At 40.4% G+C, this 7,854-nt stretch overlaps 1 pseudogene; it reads left to right on the top strand.

The window, feature by feature from the left end:
* The first annotated feature begins 4,421 nt into the window (after nt 1-4,421).
* On the top strand, nt 4,422-5,101 carry LOC114200650 (glutathione S-transferase Mu 3 pseudogene; annotated as a pseudogene).
* Nucleotides 5,102-7,854: the final 2,753 nt, after the last annotated feature.

The following is a 7,854-nucleotide window of genomic DNA, read 5'->3' as shown; positions in this document are numbered from 1 at the left end:
TAGATAACTATCAAATCATCATAAATACACCCAAGACATTGACTTGAAAATGGGCAGAACAAAGTCCACAACTAAAGGTAGAGAAGAGGCCACATTGAAGAAGGTAGGAAGTGTGGAGACATGGTTTGGGAGAGAAAGGGATCATGACCACTGTGAAGGGTTGAGAGCCATGGTCAAAGACAAGGGCAAGAGACAGATGATCACATAGGGGAGCTCACGGGAAAAATAAATCCCTGTAGAAATTGGCTTGGAAAGTAAGAGAGGTCAAATTTCATGAGTTCTTACAACCAGTGGGGATAAAAGCCTGGACTTCTAAAGGTCAGCAGGCTTGGTGTGTTAAGAGCCCAGAGGGCATTTCACTGCTTTTAGACAGAAGGCAGTTAAACAGCCCAGAGACATACAGAGTGGAAACAGCGATCAATAAAGTGCCTGGGGCACACAGTGGGCAGGTTATTTGCTCACCTCAGGGCACATCCCAGACAGAGAGCATTCATGGAAAGACACCTCCAGGAACAGATGAACTGGCCTTCACCATTTCCCTCCCCCACTGCTCAACATAAGCGCAAGGCCACCTGCGGGAACCAGCGCAGTGCTGACAATCCTTACCTAACATGCTTACACCAAGCTCCACCAATCCACACTCAGGTGGAACCACCCTTCTCTGTCATGATTGCCTCAGTCCCAGTGCAGTGGGCTCCATCCCCAAGAATATTACCCAAACTGCTGCTAACACTGCATCTCCTGATGGAGTTTTGGGGAACCTCGTTTCCAGCAGTGGTGGTGACAGGTCACATTTCACAAACAGACCACAGCACACCTAGTTAAAAGGTGTTACATTCAGGCCAGGGACCAAACACTGGTCACAACAGGCTGAGTACCTCTGCCGAGAACAGGCCTGAAGGATAGAGTGGGCAGGACAAAATGGCAGAACACACACAGCACATATTGGAGACACTGCTGGAAGTGCCAGGCCATGGGGAACAAGGGACACCACACAGCAGTGCACTACAAGAACTCTTCTTCATAAGGCCATTACCCTCAGGAACAGGAGATGTAGCTGACTTTCCTAACACAGAGAAACAGGCACAGAGACTTAGACAAAATGAGAAGACAGAGAAATATATCCCAAATTAAAGAACAGGACAGGGACACAGCCAGAGATCTAAGTGAAACATATATAAGTAACATGCCTGAGAGAGAATTTAAAGTAATGATGACAAAAATACTCCCTGGACTTGAGAAAAGAATAGAAGACATCAGGGAGGCCCTTAGCATAGAGATAAGGAATAACATAGCAGAGACAAAGGGCTCAATAAACAAAATGAGAAAACGCTTGATGGAATGAACAGCAGGCTGGAAGAAGCAGAAGACAAATTAATGATGTAGAAGACAAAGTAATGGAAGGGAATAAGTGGGAAAAAAGAGAAAAAATAATTATGCAAAATGAAAATAGACTTAGGGAGCATGGTGACTCCATCAAACGTAAGAATATTCATAATATAGGCATCCCAGAAGAAGAGAGGGAGAAGGGGGCAGAAAATTTATTTCAGGAAATAATAACTGAAAAGTTACTGAATCTGGGCAAGGAAACAGATATCCAAATCCAGCACTCATAGAGAATCCCCAAGAAAATCAACAAAACCAGACGTACACCAAGACATATTGTAATTAAATTGGCAAAATAGAGTGATGAAGAAAAAAACGTTAAAAGCAGCAAGACAAAGGAACACAGTAACACACAAGAGAAAACCCATAAGGCTAGCAGGGGATTTTTCAGCAGAAACTTTGCAAGCCAGAAGGGAGTAGCATGATATATTGAAAGTGCTGAGTGGGAAAAATCTGCAGCTAAGAAAACTCTATCCAGCAAGGCTATAAGTCAGAATAGAAGGAGAGATAAAGAGTTTCCCAGACAAATAAAAACTAAAGGAATTAATGACAATTAAATCAGCCCTGAAAGAAATATTAAAGGGGACAATTTGAATGCAAAGGAAAGCAAAGGTGACAGTATAAAGGTAGGAAACACAAAAGCAGTAAAGATCAATATTTCTGTGGGAAATTAGTAAAGGAACTCACAAAAAAAAAGGATGTGAAGCAGCATATACCTAAAACGTGAGGAGGACAAGAGTAAAGAATGGGTTCAAACTTAAATGACCATCAACTTAATATAGACTGCTATATGCAGAAAAGGTTCTATCCAAAACCTAATGGTAACCATGTATTAAAAACAGCTAATAAATATGCAAAGAATAAAGAGAATGAAATCCAAATATATCACTAAAGAAAATCAGCAAACCATGAAAAAGAGAAGGACAAGAAAGGATCAGAAAAAGTCTTCAGAAACAACTGCAAAACAAATAATAAAATGACAATAAATGCTTACAATAATTACTTTGAATGAAAATGAACTAAATGCTTGAATCAAAAGACATGAAGTGACAGAATGGTTAAAAAACAATACCCATCTATATACTGCCTAAAGAGACTCATTTTAGACATAAAGACACCAGATGCAGATGGAAAGGAAGGGGACAGAGAAATTCCTATCGTGAAAATGGATGTCAAAAGAAAGCTAGAGTAGCAATAATTATATATGACAAAGTAGAATTTAAAACAAAGTCTTAAAAAAAGACAAAGAAAAACCACAGTATAATAATGAGGGGACAATCCAACAAGAAAACATAACAATTGCAAGTATATATGCACAAAAAATAGGAGCATTAAAATACATAAACAGTTAATAACAAACATAAGAGATTTAATCAATGATACAATAATACTATGGGGCCTTATCACCCTACTTATGTCAATGGAGATCACCTAAACAGAAAATCAACAAGGAAACAATGGCTTTGAATGAGACACTGGAACAGATAGATTTAACAGGTATGTTCAGAACATTCCATCCTAAAACAAAAGAAAACACATTCTTTTCCAGGGCACATGGAACATTCTCTAAAATGGAACACATATTAGCTACAAAACAAGCCTCAACAAATTCAAGAATGACAAAGTCAAACCATGCATCTTTTCTGAAAACAATACTATGAAACTAGAAATAAACCACAAGAAAACAGGAAAGACTACAAATACATGGAGGTTACATAACATGCTACTAAACAATGAATGAGTCAACCAGTAAATAAAAGAAGAAATTTAAAAAGTACTTGGAAACAAATGAAAATGAAATACAATGGCCCAAAACCTCTAGAATGCAGCAAAAGCAGTTCTAGGAGGGAAGTTTATAGCAATGCCAGATTTATCAAAAAAAGTGAAATGACTCAAATACATAAAAACACAAACGAGAGAGAAGAAATAACATCAAACACCTCAGAAATACAAACAATTGTAAGAGAATAATATGAAAAACTATATGCTAACAAATTGGACAACCTAGAAGAAATAGATAAATTCCAAGAAACATATAAACTACCAAAACTGAAAAGGGAAGAAATCAAAAACTTGAATAGACCAATAACCAGCAAAGAAATTGAATCAGTAATCAAAAATCTCCCAACAAATGAAAGTCCAGGGGCAGATGGCTTCACAGGGGAATTCTACCAAACATTTAAATAATAGTTAAAACCTATTCTTCTCAAACAATTCCAAAAAATAGAACAGGAAGAGAAACTTATAAATTAATACAATGAGGCCAGTGTTACCGTGATACCAAAACCAGATAAAGACATGCCACAAAAAAAAAAAAAAAAGAACTACAGGAGAATATCTCTGATGAACACAGATTAAGTATCCTCAATAAAATAGTAGCACACTGAACGCAACAATACATTAATAAAATCATTCACCACAATCAAGTGGGATTTATTTCTGGGTTACAAGTGTGATATAATATTTACAAATCAATCAACATGATACATAACATCAATAAGAAAAAGGATAAAAATGATATGATCATTTCAATAGTTGTAGAGAAAGCATTTGATAAAGTACAACATCCATTCATGATATGAACTGTCAACAAAGTAGTTTGAGAAGGAACACCTCAACATAATAAAGGCCATTTATGAAACATCTGCAACTAAATCATCCTTAATGGGGAAAACCTTAAAGCTTTTCCCCTAAGGTCAGGAACAATACAAGGATGTTCACTCACCACTTCTATTCAAGATAGTACTGAAAGTCCTAGCCATACCGATCGGACAACAAATGGAAATATAAGGCATCCAAATCAGTAAGGAAGAAGTAAAACTCTCACTATTTACAGATGAATGATACTATATATAGAAAACCCAAAAGACTCCACAAAAAATTTGCTAGAATTCATATGCAAATTCAGTAAAGTTTTAGGATACAAAATCAATGTACAGAAATCTGTTGTATTTCTCTACACCAATAATAAAGCAGCAGAAAGAGAAATTAAGAAAACAATCCCGAGTCCTGGAAGGTACCGAAACAACATCAGCATGTCGTTGTCCAAGTCGACCATGGTTCTAGGTTACTGGGATATTCGCGGGCTGGCACACGCCATCCGCATGCTCCTGGAGTTCACCGATACATCCTATGAGGAGAAACAGTACACGTGCGGGGAAGCTCCCGACTATGATAGAAGCCAATGGCTGGATGTGAAATTCAAGCTCAACCTGGACTTTCCTAACCTGCCCTACCTCATGGATGGTAAGAACAAGATCACCCAGAGCGATGCTATCTTGCGCTACATCGCTCGCAAGCACAATATGTGTGGTGAGACTGAAGAAGAAAAGATTCGAGCGGACATCATGGAGAACCAAATAATGGATTTCCGCATGAGCTGATACGACTGTGCTATAGCCCTGACCTTGACAAACTGAAGCCTCAGTACTTGGAACAGCTACCTGGACAACTGAAACAGTTCTCCTTGTTCCTGGGAAAATTCTCATGGTTTGCAGGAGAAAAGCTCACTTTTGTGAATTTCCTCACCTATGATGTCTTAGATCAGAACCATCTGTTTGAGCCCAAGTGCCTGGATGAATTTCCAAATCTGAAGGCTTCCATGTGCCATTTTGAGGCTTTGGAGAAGATCGCTAACTACATGCAGTCTGACCGCTTCCTGAAGATGCCCGTCAACAACAAGATGGCCCAGTGGGACAACAAGAGAATATGCTGAGCAGGAGGTGGACTTGCACTGCTTGTTTTATTCCATCCTGTCCCTAGGGGGCGTGTACTCTCTCTTCTCTGCTCTTTTCAATAAATAGCGTTTAGGCTAAAAAAAAAAAAGAAAAAGAAAGAAAACAATCCCTTTTATAACTGCACCAAAAATAATAAGATACCTAGGAATAAACCTAACCAATGACATAAAGACCTATACCGTGAAAAGTATAAAACACTGATGAAAAATTGAAGACAGGAAAGGAGTTAATATGGCAGAGTATTAGGGGGACACTAAGCTTATCTCATTCCTCGAATACAGCTAGATAGTTATCAAACCATTCTGAACACTTGAGAAATCAATCAGAGTTCTGAGAGAACAAACCTTCAAGTCTACAAGTAGAAAAGCAACCGCTTTTTGGAAGGTAAGAGGTACGGGTACTTGAATTCAGGGAGATATAGCTGTGGATATGGTGGTAGGTAGGGAGCCTACTTATGGAGGCTACCAGAAAGTATGATAAGCAGGAGAGTGAAAAATTGGAACTTTTAGAAGTCTGTTACCATGGGAGATGTGCCTGGCTTACAGGTGCTTAGGTGGCAAAGCAGGGCAGAATCCCAGGAGTGACACCATGGTTTGAGGATCCCCTAGGTTGCAAGAAGAATGGGTGGAGCCTAAGTGCTGCACTGTTTCCATGCATAGGAGCATGGAAACCAGTTGAGAACAGTGAGTCTAAGTGCTGGTTTTCTGCTGTTTTGCCGTAAACTGTGAGCTACTGAACCGCCATGTGGCCACTTTCTTGAGATGGCCCAGCAATTGGGAGAGCATGGGGAGGCACTCGCCAGGAGGAACAGCATGGGTCACATCACGGGAGTCCCCAAAATTTGGAGTTTTGAAACTCAGTTGGGAGCCTAGATAAAAACCTTGGACACAGGCAGGGTGAATGTAGGGTTCTGATGGAAATGGGGGACACAAGAGTGATTGCTCTTCTGTGAGGGCTCATTGAAGAGTGGGGGGGTACAAAATCTCACTTCCAAGACTAGAGAGCAGGATGTCACCATATTCATCCCATCCATCAGTGCTGAAAGACTCCCAGGAGCAAAAGAGTGCCACCTAGTGGAGTCCAGACCCACTTACACCAAGCGCCTGCTCCCTGCACCCTGGAGGCACATTTCCATTAGGGTAAGTCTACCTGAGAATCAGCACAACAGGCCACTCCCCCAGAAGAAAAGCACAGACAACTCCATCCCACAAAGGTTACTGATCATACAGGGCTGCAAAGCTTCAGCTCTAGGGTAAAATCATATCTAAGTTCTTTTGTACTTTTATTCTTTATTTTTTATTATTTTTCATTTATTTTCTTATTTTTTCAATTATTTTTTATTTATTATTTTTTCTAATTTAAATATATATATTCTTTTGCTTACTTACATTGTATTTTTTTTCTCTCTTATTCTGGGATATAGATTCTTTTAACAAGTTGGCCAAAACGCACCCAAGATCTAGGGTTTTTTTTCTTTTCCTTTTTGTTATTTTGGTTTTGTTTTTACTTTTTCTTTCTTTTTTTTCTTCTCTGAACAAAATGACAACATGGTTAAATTCACCCCAAAGGAGAGAACAGGAAATAATACTCACAGTTAGGGATTTACCCCATACAGACATAAGTAAGATATCTGAACTAGATTTTAAAACAATGATTATAGGACAGGAGTCCAATATGGTGGGTGATTAGGAGACTTTAATTTCATCTGGTCCCAGGAATTCAGCTAGATAGCTATCAAATCATTCTGAACACCTGTGAACTCAACCAGAGATTGAAGAATAGAATATGTGCAACTCTACGAATAGAAAAGCGACAACTTTCTGTGAGGTAGGAGGTGCAGAGAAGTGAATCCGAGGCAATATTTGGGAAGATAGACTGTGGGGGGACAAAGCCTCCATCAGCCAGCTACTGGCAAGTGATATAGCAGCAGAGCACAAACATGGAACTTTTAGAAATCTGCTCCAGTGAGGGATGTCGCTCAAGCTGCTAAGCAGGGATGGAACTCTAGCTGGGACAGTGTGGTCTCAGGATCCTCAGGGTCACAGGAAGATGGAGGGTGCCTGAGTGTGGCAGAGCTCCCAGGCATTGGAGCCTGGAAGGCAGCTGCAATCCATGAGCCCAGGAGTGGGCTCTCAGCTCACTGTTGCCATAAACCACAAACAGTGGCACAGTTGGGTGACTGGTCTCTGAGCAGGGGCCCAAAAAGCAGCAGAACCCCTGGGAGGAGCAGAGCAAGAGCATGCCACAGGAGTGGGCAGGATTTGGAGACTTGAAATGGGTAGAATGAGATAGAAACACTCGGTAACAGGCCAAGGGAGCACAGAGTGCAGCTGGAGACCAGGGAGACAAGAGTGATTGACTGCATTTCTCTGAGGGCTCACTGAGGAGTGGGGCCCTGAGCTTTCAGCTCTGGGGCCAGAGGTTGGGAGGCTGCCATTTTCATTCTCAACCTCTAAACCTGCGTGGAAAGCCTTCAGGGAACAAAAGCCACATAGAGCAAACTGGAGCAGATTACTTAGCCTGGTCCCCTGGCAAGGGTGGTACAATCCCCCTTGGGGCAAAGACACTTGAAAATCAATGCAACAGGCCCCTCCCCCAGAAGATAAGCAAGAACATCCAGCCAAGACCAACTTTACCAATCAATGAGAAGTATAAAACTCCAGTGCTAGGGGAATACAGCACATAGAACTCATGGCTTTTTCCCCATGATTTCTTAGTCTTTCAAATTTAA

This window comes from Eumetopias jubatus, unplaced genomic scaffold (genome assembly GCF_037043125.1).
Source record: "Eumetopias jubatus isolate StellerSeaLion01/CBP00866 unplaced genomic scaffold, mEumJub1_p1.0 scaffold_11, whole genome shotgun sequence".
In the NCBI taxonomy this organism is placed as follows: Eukaryota; Metazoa; Chordata; class Mammalia; order Carnivora; family Otariidae; genus Eumetopias; species Eumetopias jubatus.
Note: the sequence above shows the minus strand (reverse complement) of the source record. Positions and strands in the feature narration are given on the sequence as shown.